This window comes from Pygocentrus nattereri, chromosome 11 (assembly GCF_015220715.1).
Source record: "Pygocentrus nattereri isolate fPygNat1 chromosome 11, fPygNat1.pri, whole genome shotgun sequence".
NCBI classification, from domain to species: Eukaryota; Metazoa; Chordata; class Actinopteri; order Characiformes; family Serrasalmidae; genus Pygocentrus; species Pygocentrus nattereri.
Genome location: NC_051221.1, coordinates 27,175,554 through 27,189,373, shown reverse-complemented (window position 1 = coordinate 27,189,373; position 13,820 = coordinate 27,175,554). Strand labels below are relative to the sequence as shown.

Below are 13,820 nucleotides of genomic sequence, written 5' to 3'. Positions count from 1 at the left end.
GCTATGTTTATACAGCAGGCAAAAGTGGCCCAAATCCAATCTTTTTCCTCATATGTGATACAGATGTGTAATCTTTGTGGTTGTGTGAACAGAAAAAAAAGCATTGAATCTGACATTTTCAATTCTGATTGGAGACGCTTTCATATGTGGTACTGAAATCCGATCCATATCCGATCTACGGCAATGCGACTCAGTCTGACCAGCCAGATTGGAATTCAGGCAACGTCAGTACAACTCGACATATGTCATTGCTGTTAAGACTCATCTAGACTCATAAGACTCATCATAAACATTTAGGTTGATTTTATACCAAAAAATAGGAGGAGACTCATCGCAGCTGCTCCGCGCTTAACAGTGGTTGTCAGTAACTAAGTAATTCATTACTGTACTTAAGTAGTTCCAATTTAGGTGACTTTTTACTTTCACTCCACTACATTTCAAAGTCAAATATATTACTTTTTACTCCACTACGTTTTGAGAAATCTGTCGTTCCTTTTGGTTTTTGTGTGTATAAAAACGTAACATGCCAAAACAAAAGAAGCGCAAAGCAAGAACACCAATCAGGGCACAGCGGTCACTTTGTTCTGAGCTTGTTTTGACCTGTTGGTCACACCAACCCAGTGCAAGCACACGGTTTAATGTAAGTGCTGCAGCATAAAATAACACATACGTCTACCTAAATGATGAACTAACCTAACTTTGTGTAAATAGACCACAATAGAGAAATATGTACACATATGCAGTCGTGACTGACATGTTTCTTTTTCTCTAAATTCATACAAACACTTTAATTTCATAGTAAATTAGTTTTGATTAGTTTATGTTTATAAACAGATCAATATAGTAAAGGAAAACTTCTTTGTGATCCTGAGTTTAAAGTTGTTATTCAACTTGTAACTTATTTACAAAGTAATCTTAAACTGAAACTTTGCTTTTTTGTAAAAAGTTATTTCAGAGCCACTCGGTTCTCCCTGATGGAAACTGTTTGCCTTCTGTGTTTTGTGCTTATGATCATTTTAATACATGTCAACATCACTAATTAATGACATTCTATTAAAAGACTGGTTTATCAAGAGAGACGCTGGAGGATTTTCACCTAAAATGAGTTCATGAAGTCTTGTTATAAAAATGATAACAGGACATCAGAGCAATAATTAATATTTTAGTACTTTTACTTTCAATACTTAAGTACATTTGAAGCCAAATACTTTTGTACTTTTACTCAAGTTGAGGTCTACAGTGAGGACTTCTACAATCCCAATTTCAATGAAGTTGGGATGTTGTGTAAAACATAAATAAAAACAGAATACAATGATTTGCAAATCCTTTTCAATCTATATTCAATTGAATGCACTACAAAGACAAGATATTTATTGTTTCAATGGATAAACTATATTGTTTTTTGCAAATATTCACTCATTTTGAATTTGATTTCCATTGATGATTTTGTGTGATTTTATTGTCAGCACATTTAACTTTGTACAGAACAAAGTGTTCAATGAGAATATTTCATTCATTCAGATTTAGGATGTGTTATTTGAGTGTTCCCTTTATTTTTTTGAGCAGTGTATCTTCATCAGTATAATATTAATATAGAATTTGAGACCCAAAAATCAAGCCAGGCCATCTTTTTGACTCTGTCCATGTGGCATTAACATGTAAAGACTTTAAAATGATTATATCAGACTTACAGCTCACAGCAGCTCATGGACACCATACTTTAGTCTTTAGTGTTTTTTCCTTCTGACTCAGTAGTGCTACCTTTTTCAACTTTAACAAAAAAATGTTTCATGTTCATTTTCACTAAAGTCTTTCTTTTCTGCCACACAGGTAACAGATTGTAACTAACTCTTACTGTACTCAAATATCAAAATTATTTTGGGTAATTTCACAGACATTGCAGTTAGTGATCAATGCCAAAAGAATAATGAAAGGAGATTGCTCCAACTAAAAGTTCTCCATCAGATACAATTATGCAGTCTTTAAAGAAATTTACAATGGCACGAGAAAAATTATATTTGCTGTCACGTATTTTTTATCAGAACCAAATGACAATGCAAGTCTTCACAGCACGTATATTTTTATGCTAGGATTATGTTGGGATTGCGCACAGGAAATTAAATACTAATTAGTGCAGGTGCCAGTATTCAAATACTGAAACCACTATGAAATATGCACGTCAATGATTCAGTGGAACATCATTATTTATTAATTAATCAATGAAGTCCTTTTTCTACTTTGTCATAGGTAACAGTTGATTAACTATTAGAAATACCTAAATATCACAGTTAGTCAGAGTGTGTATGCCTTAGTTTAGGTATGTTCCAAAACATCAATGCCATTAGATACTGGTGGTTGATGGTTTATCAGCAGCAGGTATGAGAGCAAAGAGATGTGGGAGGTAGGGGGCTCTGGCCGGCAGAGAGGCAAGTTGGATAATGGCTCTTTGGAGGCAATTGATGGTCTGATTGATTTCTCCTCAGCCAAAAGGCCAGGCTGTCGGCCAGAGCCCCAGAGGCTGAGCTCATCGGCATTCGGTGCAAGAGACAGACAGAGAACCTGCCAGCAATACAAATGCCATTCACCGCCCGGCCGTTCAGGTACATCACTGCTCTCTCACCCTCCACCATAAAATTGCAAGCTTTTAAATACAAATACCACAGATGACTGAATCAGCCTGTGAACTGTCAAGCATGTGTGCATACATGTGTGTGTGAGAAAAAGGGTGGAATGGAAGTAGCTGGGATGTGTGAGCAGAAGGTTCTACTGACGTTGTTGCTAATTAAACATGTTAACACCAGAGTTCACATAGCAGATCTATCACTCAATTTAGAGTCAGGAGGAGGCAGTCATTTGACAAGTTGCGAGATTGTGTGCATTTAACGCAGGTTGTGTCTGAAGTGTTTGGTCCAAGGGAAATTATAGTTGCTTCTTTCCATCAAATGAAATAATAATTTGAATGGATAGAAATGAATGAGTACTAAGTGGCAGTGCCTGTCAAAGAGGCTGTCAAGCTCGATAAATTACTTCTTATATAGAAGAGTATGTCTTAGCTTGAGTGAGTGATCACAGAAACCTCAATCTGCATTATTTTGTAATAACATCTCAAGGACATTAGACTTTTTTTTACAATGAGTAATAACAGTGGCAAATAAATCTTCAACCACAAGCAAAATAAAGCTTTTTGTCTACAGTAACAAGCTTACTGTATATGGCCCAATAAGAATGCAGAATAATTGCGATATGCAATGCAGGGCCAATTACTGCAGTGCAGAATATGATCTGAAAAATAAGCCAATTGTTAGCAGCTGTGCAGATGAGAGAGCCACTTGACTGTCTGTGGTTTGGCTTCTCTAGGACTGCAGAGAGCACAAGTGATAAATCATGAACTAATTCTGTACTGCTACCATGGTCATCCAGATGTCTTCACTCTGGGTGGTAGACAATGAGTGGGGATGTTGGGATTGAGATTTGAAAGGGTGCCTCCAGATGGTTTTCACGTTTTCACAGCTTACAATGCAAGGCTGTAGTCAAGCAGTATGTACAGGCTATCGATCATTTATATCTTCAAAGCAGTTTCTTTAAGTTTGAAGTAATTTGAAAATTTAGGCTGCATTAACTTAAATAATATTCCAAATTCTTTGTTTACCTGTTATCTCTTGTGTGAGCTGAATCATGTTCACAGGCCTTTGTGTTTGGCTCCATAATGGAGCTGTCAAATGTAAAAAAGTGACTCACTACTGATAGATTACATTACGACAGCACTAATTAACCTCTCAGGCAACCTTTATTTAAAATACTTCCTCCATGAGGGGTTTACACAAATTGCTGTGCAAGAGAGAGATGTTTGTACTCAGTCTTTCAGTCTTTTGCTGTTTTTCCCTTTATCTGACAAATGGGCCTTGAACACACAAACATGCCTTCTTGACTACTCACATGTACACACCAACTGTGGCAGTGAATGAGATTATGATACTGAGATGCTCTTATGTAGGCATTGAGCAAAATTTTTCTCTTTGCCTCTTTATCCCAAATATGCTCGTAGTGTTGCTTTCTATCCATATATCATAGCCTTGATTCCTGCTTTGATTAATTCAACATGACTCATGATCACTGAATTTCTGAATTTGACGTCTAATGTGAAACTGAGATTATACTGAGCCTGATTGCTAGCACTTTGTAGAACAAAAAAGACTCGGAGCAACTGGTTTGTTTGAATTTTTCCATAAAAATTGTGTTGAGCCTTTCTATTAGGGCTGCTCAATATATAATTTCAAATATATATCATTATCATGATGTTGGCCTTCACAATCAGGGCACTGCTATCTTTCTATTCGGGGCACTGCTGCGTCACCATACTTGTTACCAGGAGTGAAAAGGAAGAAACTTTTTCTACTGTATATAAAATTTTGGCTGATATATGTCTGTGAAACTGGCTGGAGGGTCTAAACAAAATGAATGGCAATTTATAAATCATATTCACAACGGCTAGAGGCTGTCAGGCACCATATTCTCTGTCTGTGCTGCAGGGTGCCTGTCAGCACCCCTGTGGAGGGAGGGATTTCTTACTGTTAGTCGGTTTCAGTGGACTGTCAAATTAGCAAATGAGCAGTGTAGGAAAGTACTTGGTAGGTTATGCTTGGCCATATTTTTTCAATTCAAAGAGCCAGGTTTAGTAAGCATGGCTAATGTAACACAGCCTGCTAATACAGATAAGGCACTAATATTAAACCCATTTTAGATAACTCAAAAGTAAATTAAATTAAAAAAAGTAAATGGTTGATGAATAGAATTCATGTATAAATGCATATCCACCTCTGGGTTTTTTCTATTTGTCTGCTATTTTGTTATTTTTCTAACTGTTTATCTGTGTTGCTTTGTTTTACCAGTCTGATGTATATATTTTGATTATTCACATTGTTGTGACCTTTCAACTATGTCACGGTTGGCTCCTCCCACTACTCCATGTGATCCTTTGTTTTGGTCTTCCATGTGCCTTTGTTTTGGTATCTGTAGTCCTGCCCCTCTTTTTGTAACTCCGCCCCTGATTGTTTTCACCTGACCCTCATTATCCCTGTGTATTTAAGCCCTGTGTTGGCCAGTCTTTGTTTGATGTCTTGGTCTCTGTTTGTTGTTTGATTCTCTGTTTGCTGTGTTTATTCTGGTTTGTCATGTCTGCCCCCCGATCTATCCGTGTTGGCTCTATGACCCTGGACTGTCTTGACTACGACCCTGGATTTGCCCCTAATAAATCTCGCTTATCTCAGCGTATGTGTCTGCCTCCTCGCTCCGCGTTACAAGCTAGATATAGCTACAGATCTGTATGTATTGGCACATCATTATACTAGCCTCTCTTTTTCATTTTGCTATATTGCAATGTGTATCAGAATTAATATATTAACCAATTTAATAAAGAAATAATAAATAAATAACATAACTTATTTCCCATATTTGAGTTATTTAGATCTTTAATATTGTTCATGTAACATACAGAAAATGACAACATTGAACTAATACTTTCCTACACTGCTCAGAAAATGGCAGCACTTTCTGTGGGAAAAGCATGTAGAAAGGTGATGTTTACATCATTTTTCTTCTACAGCTTGTCCTTGAGATTCAGTCACTGATGTTAGACTTTGGTAACCATGGTAAAATATCAAAAGCTGAAGCACTTGTTTAAGAACCACTGCTTTTCTCCTCACAATGAAAAAAACAACTAAATGTGGTGGCATCAGTCACAAGGCTCAATATCTACATTGTGATAAGCAAATCATTCAGAATTATCAATTAGGTAACTTCCCACAAATCAGAATGACCGTCCATCACAGATAAGAAACAGCCATAGCCGCTGCTCAGAAAGTCACTTTTAACAGTTTTAAAAGTAATTCTTGTTCAGCCGAGTACTGCACCTCGCAAACAGACTGCATGTGTGAACTGCCGTTTGTGTGCCATTTTCAGCTTCACACCTCTGTTTGAAAGCACATGCTCTCCAGAGACTGCTGTCTGAGTTGAAGTGTGGAAGCATGCTTTTGGTGCTGTCTATGTCTCTCACCTTCAGTTCAGAGGGGAAATTTTGCACCTGCATTCAGTGTCTGCTAACTGAGCCATGTAAAGTGTGGTTTAGTTGGGATAATTCTGGACAATTCGTGAGTATGTTACAATAATGTGACGTAAGCACTGATGTGAGTGCCGTTTGCAGATGGAGCAAATATAACAGCCAACATTCTGCCTGAGGAGATACCTCAGCCCTTCGTGCCAGAGGTAATTTGTGCTGTTCATTTGTTCATGACTGAGCAAGCTTATTTGCACACACAATCAGACATAGAAAGATAAATAAATAAAAACCCAAGCAGGTAAAATAAGTAAAACAATGATAAAGATTATGCCTAGTCCAATACTAAAGAGATTTTCAGTGAGGAATATTCAATAATGGTGTCATTTACCCCAAAACCAGGCTAATTCAGTGTCAGAAAAGTGGCCCACAGAGCTATAAACAAATAATTATTTATAGTGTTTTCAAACACACATATAGTGTTTTCAAACACATAGACATGGCAATCATATTTGAATCCAGAGCATTTCTTGCAGCTTACTTTACTTCCCCTGAGGTCTAATATGTCTTGCTTCTTCATCTCTCAGTGGACAATCCTTTGAGTGCTAGGCTGTTGTAAGGCTCACTATGGTGTCAGAACAAAAGAGTAGGTACTGTATCTTCCACTCTAACTCGGCCATCCAGCTCCCCCTTTCCCACTACTCCTTGTCCTGTATGCCTCCCTTGTCCAGCCTAGCCAAGTCAGCCTTTTCACTGGCCTTTTTCATATTTGAAGTTCAACCCTTTCTTTAACCCGCAATAAAAATAACCCAGTTACAGTAAGCTGTTTTTACCCTCCTCCATGTTCCCTGTTACAGTGCAGTGCCAAGGTGAATTTCAAAGTGTTACAGCTTGAGGAGCTGGATAATTATTTTCCTAATTTAAACATCAAACAGGACTACTGCAAATAATCTCATCAAAGAATTGGGGTACAATTGCTTGATTAACAGAGATGGCAGAAGACATACTAATAATGATAACCCAAATGAGTGAAAGCGATTTAAGAGGGTGATAATGAGGCGAAGGCCTGGAGGATCAGTACATTTCACTGAGATTCTGTCAGCATGAAGAAGCAAACAGGATTTGCTCTCTCAAAGGCGAGGCTGATGATTTAGAGATGGCATTAGCATAAGTCGCCCCCCCGGGCAGCACAGAAATATATCTGCCAAGCCGAACTTTAGTTTTTGGGTCGCCTGCAATGGGGTGCATGCGGTTAAATGTGGTGTAAGAGCCACGAAATGCTGAGTTCCTCAGGGTTCTTAGCTGGAAGAGCAACAATAATGTTGACATGATGATGTGTGACTGGATGAGCTATAGGCGGTAGTTTGAATATTATTATTTCTCTCATTGCAGTAATTTAAATAGCATCATCTTTTAAACTGTAACATTTGAATGACAATAAAGTATTCACACTGCAGAATAAAGTCATTGAATGTCTTCATTGCTTCAAGGATTGACTATTATCAAAGCTTATTCTCATATTTAAAGTATTTATAACACATTCATATAATATTACTCTTGGTATACAAGTGCTTAATGATGATGGCTTGTGTGTGGTTTTTGTGTGTGTTATACCCATAAACATTGAATTTACACATTTCCCCAATCACCCAAATCAGCCAAGACATGTTTGATGTCAGAAACTGGCTTCTTTAGTTTTGCACTGGAGTTACGAGGTTACTGTAGCTAATATCCTACCACGCTAACATTGTACAAGCTTCATGCCTCATACACTTGCTTCAAAAGACTGTTTGGCATACACATGTTTCAGAAAATAGCACTTAAATTATCACTTTTATCACAAATCCATTTTGATTGTTCTTACGACCTTAAAACGGTTACCATGTTGAACTGTACTGTGATAAATATATATATATATATATATATATATATATATAAGTGTAATCAAGACCAGTCTGAGTTTTGTCAGAGAGCCTTTTTTCTAAGAGCACCTGCCATACCACTTTTTTAAAAATAAAACTGTTTTAAAATTTCCTGTACTGAGTGATGTGCAACTCTTTGCTGAGGAAAAGGTCATTCTGGCAAAACTACCGTTATAGCTGTGCAACATTTGCCCAGTTTCATAAATTACTAAATTTTCTGTAGATGAGAGTATGTCATAAGTCAACAAAGACATAAGTAATTCTTTTTGAGATGATGTCACAACCCACCATTGTTTGAGGCAAGTGAGTGAAGCAGTTTGTGCATTACTAATTATGAGAAACAAGCTAATTTATTCTTTAGACTTCAGATTCCAAACATGTCTTGGAGTAGGAAGAAAATTATGTCAAATATAATGGTGTATGATGTTGAAAGACCCGAAACACCAATGATTCCAGGAACATCACTGATGACGTGTCCATATGCATCAGCAGTATTTACACAGCAAACACCCTGAGACATCAGTGACAGCCAGGAAAGACTTGATGACAACCATGTGTGGTGACTACTGGAGAGACAGTGACAGCTCAGAGAGATGGCAATCGGGGAAGAACGGGCTGGCAACCCATTCTGTGTCCACCAAAAGGAGGACGCCCAACAAAGCTACAATGAACTCAATGAAAAAATACCCCCAGGGGTGCCCAAGGGGGGGGTGGGGGGGGGGGGGGGGGGTGGTTGGGTGATGAGAACCCCATTCTGACAGACGCAATGGCAACAGACCCAGGCAATGGACAAACAACTATGAGCAAGCAGCGTACATATGGTAAAGTCTGCAAGAACAACCACGGCTTGAAAATCCACCAAGCAAAGATTAAGTGTTCGTTGGGAGGAGGAGCAACACAACGCACAGATGTTCAACCTGGTGAGACGCAGGAGGAGCCTGGCCCGGAGTCACATCATAGTGCCCGGAACCTCCATGTGCTGTCGACTAATCCCCCAAGCATCAAGTCGGACTGAAGGTGGATTAAATGGCCTGCAGCTACCATGACTTCACTGTGGAAGCAGTTTGACGACGATGTCGACCAAATTCTGGAGGCAATGGCAAAGGGAGAGGCTGTACATAGCCCCATCTAGTACTAATTAACATATATTTGCATGTTTTGCAAGAAAATGAAAAGTGGAAAATGAAAAGTGAATCTCCAGCAGGTGGCGCTGATGTTCATTTTCATTTGCCTTTTCAATCTGACAGTTAAAGCATGTCCATGACGAAAATGGAATCACAAACTTTCACTTTGCTGTTGATTTATTAATTTTGCATATTCATTTTAATTTAGTCAGATTTGCAGCCTATCGCTATGAAAAAGAAATAAGAAAGTAAACTTTGCATTTTGATTTTAGTTTTGACACATATTCTGCTTTTCACAAAGAAAAGGCAAAACCAAAGTGAAGTTTGTGTTTTCTTTTGTCTGTTAGCTTTTTATTATAGGTTTGGCCATGAAATACCAGAATAATAACTAAAATTAAATGACAAATAGTTGATTTCAATTTATTTTTATTTTTGTCACAAATGGCTCATGTGAAAAATGAAATTGCAAATGAAGGCATTTCATTTCATTTTCAATTTTGGCAGGACATTTGCGCAGATGTTTGGAAAAAGAAATAGCAAAAAAAGGTTTGCAATTACATTTTATAGTTTTCATTTTCATTTGCTTTTTGGCTCGATTTGCCTACCATAGAAACCTCCATCTGGAGTGCAACATATGCATTATATGTTGTGCAGGTGTTTATTGCACCTTTTAGTAAAGGCTTATGTTCTGGCTTCAACCATAAGTATGTTCCACCAAATGTACTACACTTACATTGCCTGTGCAGTCACTGAATGGAACAACTCAGTGGAGAGGTATTTTCTGGAAACCAGCATGAAGCACTTTGTCACAACAGTAGTCCACTCAGTGTGATCTAATGCCCTCTACCTTAAAATGCCTAATGGAGGAGGATTTATGCTGGACGTCTTGGCTTCAACAAATGTTTTTTGTGCTGCTCATTGGCTTCCTGGATTCCCTTCAGACAGAAATTTATCTAACCACTTACTCAAAATATTAACCTTCCCTACCTTCAATCACTTTCTAATTATCAGAAGATGTGGCCCATAAAGTTAACTCACATCACAAGGAACATTTGTCCACTTCAGATACTACCAATATATTCTCAAGGTCTCAGGGTTCATAGCAAGCACACTGAAATATGAAGGCAAACAGTTGTTCCCTAAAGACTGACTACATTTTGGCAGCATATTTCAACCCATTAAAATATTAGTTTTTATTAATTTGTTTAGGAAAGACAATGCAATCTGACTCTAGTTTGATTGCTACATGAATGAAGATCAGGTCAGGGGTGGGGGAGAGCAAGTGAGAGTGAAAGAGAAAAGTGAGTCAACACAACAGTTGCATAATGTTAGCTAGCTACTACATGTAACTAGCAAAGGTGTCCTGACTATAATTAGCTTTCTCTTAGTTAAAATGAATGCCTAGTCACACGTACAACACTGACACATCTAACATTGAAGTTAGAGATGAGTTCTGATAAATATCTTTAAAAAAAGGATGTATGAGGAGGATGACAGACTGCACAGGTACTCTGATGTGTGTAAATGCATGCTTTTAATATGCAAATGATTTCTGTTCTGATTGGCAACTTTGTATTGGGCCTGATTCAAAAGCAGGTCAGACTGAAACACTCTTTACAACTTCAGCGTTAATAGACAGCTAAACTGCTGTAGGGTGAATGGGCAGATATACAAAAGACTGAATTGGACTTAGGCTGCTTTGGCATTTCAGTTTTCATACATGGACTTTAAGGGCTGGTGAGTGAGCAGTATTGTTTGATCCTATATTTCTATGCTCTTTGTCGATTTTATCAACTCCACTTATTGCATAGGTGCACTTTGTAGCTTTACAGTTACAGACTGTAATCCATCTGTTTCTCTGCATACTTTGTTAACCTTTTACCCTGTTCTTCAGTGGTCTCGACCCACCTGCACCCTCACAGAGCAGGTACTATTTGGGTGGTGGATCATTCTCAGCACTGCAGTAACAGTGATGTAGTGACGGTGTGTTAGTGTGTGTTGCGCTGGTCTGAGAATAGTCAGACCAGCAGTGTGGCTGGAGTTTTTAAACACCTCAGTGTCACTGCTGGACTTAGAATAGTCCATTTACCAAAAATATCCAGTCAACAGCATTTTTTTTTTGTGACCACTGAAGGACTAGAGGATGACCAACACAAATTGTGCAGCAGCAGATGAGGTACCGTCTCTGACTTTACATCTACAAGGTGGACTGACAAGGTAGGAGTATCTGATAGAGTGGACAGTGAGTGGACACAGTGATTAAAAACTCCAGTAGCACCGCTGTGTCTGATCTACTCATACCACCACAACACACACTAACACACCACCACCACATGCTGAGATTAATCCACCACCCAAATAGTAACTGCTCTGTGAGGGTTCATGGGGGTCTTGACCACTGAAGAACAGGGTAAAAGGGGGCTAACAAAGTATGCAGAGAAATGGATGGACTACAATCTGTAATTGTAGAACTACAAAGTGCACCTATACAGTAAGTGGAGCTGATAAAATGGACAATGAGTGTAGAAACAAAGAGGTGGCCATAATGTTATGCCTGATCAGTGTATGTGTATAAAACACTTTTACTTGTGAAGGAGTGAAAGAAAAGTTTTTAATGATATAGCTCCTTATTTTATTTGTATGTAACTGACATACCTACACAGTCTTATACAATCAATGCAAATAAACATTATGTATATAAACTATTCATGCTTTTGAGTCAGAGTCCAATTCCCAATATATGAATGTGGATCCTAGGGGGCAGTGTCCAAACCAGTCAGTAAATGATGAGAAAAGTCTTAGTAAAACTAAGAGTTATTATTCATTTCACTATTTTTGTAATGTATAAGTAACTGCCAAAAAGCAGCCATTAAGCTGCTACACCTAATTCTGTGCTAGTTCTTGGTCAGATTGAGTATTGTTTGGTGTTTCCCAACCCTACAGGATATCCAGTTAGTATTTGTTTGATGCACAGGTCAGTAGAGTCATACAGCAAATAGCTGAGATTTTGAAGGTGTGCAACTAATGCCTCTGCTAATCACTCATGAACCCCTTCTCTACATTTCAAGGCAAAATACATTTACGTTCATTTTCACAGACGCATAAATCAGCCTTTAGATAACAACCTTGATGAATGAATGAACTTTATTGACATTGCACATTGTATTCGTACACTTGCACAATTAAACTGAGATAATTAAAGAACAAAAGCATAATATACTTTAACAGTGGCCTAACACAATCAAATCTAAGATAGCAATGAGTAATGAATGCAGAAAAGTGTACTTCAAGCTTAGCCAAATGGATACCTGTGGTATTTGGTTGGCATTTATAAATGTAGCCCCAAGATATAGGGGGAACAAAACAAAAGGAAGGAAAAAGGAAGACATAGCAATTAAGGGAAATCTCAGCTCTACTGCCTCCCTCAAATCCAGGCTGGGTTATGTAAGACTCGTAGGGCATGAAACAGTACCATCCATCACCAACCTGCAAATTACCACCACACTCTTGCACATTCTAGTGTTTGTAATAAGCAAAGTAAAAATCAAGAAAAAAATGCTCCCGAGTAACACATTTAAGAGAAGAAAGTGTAGAAAAAAGGTCCACTAATAAGGAGCAAATCAATTTAATAATTCTGACATTCATATAGGATACATATAAACACAGCACAGACTCACTTTTATTCTCAAGTGACAAATGCAGACATTAATGCAAAAATGATGAGGCTAAGAAGCAGAAACGAGAGTAGGATCTTCAAGCAGAGAAGACTAAACAGGAGAAGATGCTGTTGGTTTCTACAAAGTCTACATTCTACTTCACAATTCAGACGCTTTCTAAAGCACTAACTGAAATTACTAACTTCTATCTGCAGTCACTGTCTCTCCATCTTGACTGCTGTATCATAGATCCATCTTCATGAGCAACACAGAGCCTGCCAATCATATGAGCAATTTCCACAGTTCGGCACAGACAAATCATCAAAGCATACACTAAAAGGTTGATGGCCTTTTTTCGTGTCTGTCAAACATCCCCTACCCTAACTCCGCCTCTACACATATGCGCGCGCACACACACACACACACACACACACACACACACACACACACACACACACACACACACACACACATTCTCTCAGAACAGAGCCTAAAATGACATTCTGGTTTGATCTGTACCCTGAGAAAGCATCCAGTTGTCAGCATGCATGAGTGTTAGTCTTGATAGTTGGGCATAACGAAATTGACGGAGAAATGGGACAAGATGAAAAATGCCATGGTTAATCAGCGTATTCACTGAGTGAATGAAGTGTGTTGGCCTCAGGAGATAGGCTGTCACCCAATGACCAGCCATCAGAGACCTTTAATACCTTTGATGGTGATGTTGTGCTATGAAAAGCATGATAACTTCAAACCTGGAATGGCTGATTAAATCTTCTCTTACATTTGACGTAAATAAAGCATCTTTTTCAGGTACTCTTCTATTTTTTTCTGGAAGCTGTTTGGGTGCCTCATTTTCTAAGCACAACTACTGTGCCCTATTGTGCTCCAGAAAGGTTTTCACTCCGTTTACTGCTTTACAGACATTAAACACATCAATAAGTTAGAGATGCACCAATATGAGAACAGTGGGCCAATGTAAATATCTCATATGGCCAAATGGGTTGTACTGAAGAGCTGACATTAAACACAAGATGCAAAATACAGGGGTGTTGTGTGTAGAGCA

General features: G+C 38.3%; 1 protein-coding gene across 1 annotated transcript in view; it reads right to left on the bottom strand.

The window, feature by feature from the left end:
* grm8b (glutamate receptor, metabotropic 8b) overlaps positions 1-13,820 on the bottom strand; it is a 144,646-nt gene that overhangs the window by 107,807 nt on the left and 23,019 nt on the right. The window lies entirely within an intron of this gene.